Below are 2500 nucleotides of genomic sequence, written 5' to 3'. Positions count from 1 at the left end.
GGAAAATATATTTAGGTATATATTGCTGATAAAAATTATTATTAATAAGAAGGCATTAATCATAAACTGGCACACAATGTTCAAAAGGTTGCCGGCCCCTGGTATAATTTATTACGCAATATCATATGTCCAGAGAGTTGACCATCAGTATGCAACATCACAATCATTAAACATTTCTGAAAGAAACTTTAGTGACCTGACTACAGATAACGGCATTCCGATGCTCATCAGCCGAAAAGAAAAAAAGGATTATCTTCGTTCCCCAACTATCAGATGCATTCAGCGCACGCAAGTAGTGTACGTAAGTAAACTGAACAATCGTGTATTTTGCCTTATCGATACTATTATTTCTGTTCTCACTATAAGTGGGACGAACAAGAACCGCATGGATAGAAACTACAAATTCCAAATGAAATGCCGCATCCGTAGCCTGACATTTATCAACAATATACAATATAATAATTCACGCTGCCATTCTACCTTTAGTACTGCTGTTAATATCCTTTACTAGCAAAGAGCAAATTACATTCGCATTTCTCATGGATATAATTTTCTCCATTAATAAAAGAATAGAAAATGCTGAATTGAGAGCGCTGATTAAATTAATATGGCTTCCTCGCCTCGATATCGTCGCATGACACTGGTATCGTTCCATTTGTCGAACGAGAAAGAAACGATCATGATTTAAAAAGGGAAGAATGCTCTTCGGCTGATCGTGTAAAAAGGAAATGGAAACGGAAGGCAGTTATTGCAATGGCAGATTGTGAAATACTTCTTACGCTTTCACCGTCTTTTCAGTGCGCTCTCATGATTAAATGGTTGAAGATCTTAAGGTGAAGCGTACAATTACCGTTATATAATGCGCTTATGTCATGTCATGGTGACAGCTAATATGTAATCACTGTGGCCTCGAACTTGCTAGGAATGTTATAGATCTGCCCTTGCAGTATATATTTTTTTCTATTACATACTCTTTTCCTAATTTAACTGTGAAGGCCAAGTTGCAACAACAGAGACGAAATGCAGATACCCTTAGTTCCTCCAGCAAAAAACAGACATGACTTGTGGCTATAATTTTACATTTTCCAATTCTGTCACGTAAAAAGCCCCTTCGAAAAAAAAAACATTGACAGGCTAGCCTACCATACTGTAAAATTTGACCTGAAACGTGATTATTTTTAAAGGACTGACAGTAGAAAAGCAGAAATACGACACGCGCAGAGAGACCTAGTCGTTACGACCATAAAACAAAGAAATGTCTGGTGAAAAACAAAAAGCAAAAGAGATGACAGGAGAAGGAAGATTAAAGAAAAGGAAACGGGACAGACGGAGGAACCGCGACAGCGGACACGAGTGGCGCTGAGTGGAATCTTCCAGATGTCAACCTTATCACACGTGCCTGAGTGTGTGCGACAGCGGTCGAGTGTGCATTCATCGGGCCTTGAGGATGGAAAATAAGTTATCAGGAAGTAATAGACATTTTTCAGCGTTAGCCAGAGGAGCTTTGAGACGTATTCCAATATATTTCTATACTAATCCAACTGTGTGACGTTATTTGCATTAATGATAGCAGGGGTGAGGATACTGGTAACAACAGCAGCAACTGCAACATTAATATTAATGGGAGGAGAAGGGGGGGGGGTGATGGTGGTGGTGGTAGTGGTGGTGGTGGTGGTGGTGGTGGAGGAGGAGAAGAAGAAGAAGAAGAAGAAGAAGAAGGAGAAGGAGGAAGAGGAGGAGAAGAAGAAGGAGAAGGAAGAGGAAGAAGAAGAGGGGTAAAGGGGTAGAGGAGGAGGAGGAGGAAGAAGAGGGGTAAAGGGGTAGAGGAGGAGGAGGAGGTGGTGGTGGTGGAGGAGGAGGTGGAGGTGGAGGAGGAGGTGGTGGTGGTGGAGAAGGAGGTGGTGGTGGAGAAGGAGGTGGTGGTGGAGAAGGAGGTGGTGGTGGAGGAGGAGGAGGAGGAGGGGGAGGAAGTTGAGGAGAAGGGGAAGAAGAAGGAGGAGGGTGAGAATGAACGTCGTTTCTTGTGCGTTTGTCACAAATCTCTATTACCGTTTTTCCATTAAATCTAGATATCGGGAATTCCTGAGCGGTGCCTCCGCAGCATTTCATGCAGTGTGTTACATATTTATTCATTTTAAGGAAATAACAGGATGACGGTGCTATTAAATCCTATACTCTGTACACGTACACTCTTTTTATCTATTTATTTATTATAATTATTATTATTTGTTTAGTAATGAACTTAATATCAATCAATTACCATTGTAAATGACGAATATAAACCCGTAGCAGAAACGAATATTCTCAATCTATAGAATCAATAAAGACACTGAGATGCAAATCATGCAATACTCCTTCGTTAGCATTGCATCTGAACCGGAACTTATTGCTGAAATTGCTCCAAAGTTTCATGATAAGAATAATTCATAACCAATTAGATATATTACTATGAAAGTGAAAATTGTAATTATAAATGTAAGTGTCTTTATTATCATAAGAT

Source organism: Penaeus vannamei, unplaced genomic scaffold (assembly GCF_042767895.1).
Source record: "Penaeus vannamei isolate JL-2024 unplaced genomic scaffold, ASM4276789v1 unanchor507, whole genome shotgun sequence".
In the NCBI taxonomy this organism is placed as follows: domain Eukaryota; kingdom Metazoa; phylum Arthropoda; class Malacostraca; order Decapoda; family Penaeidae; genus Penaeus; species Penaeus vannamei.
This window is presented reverse-complemented; position numbering follows the sequence as displayed.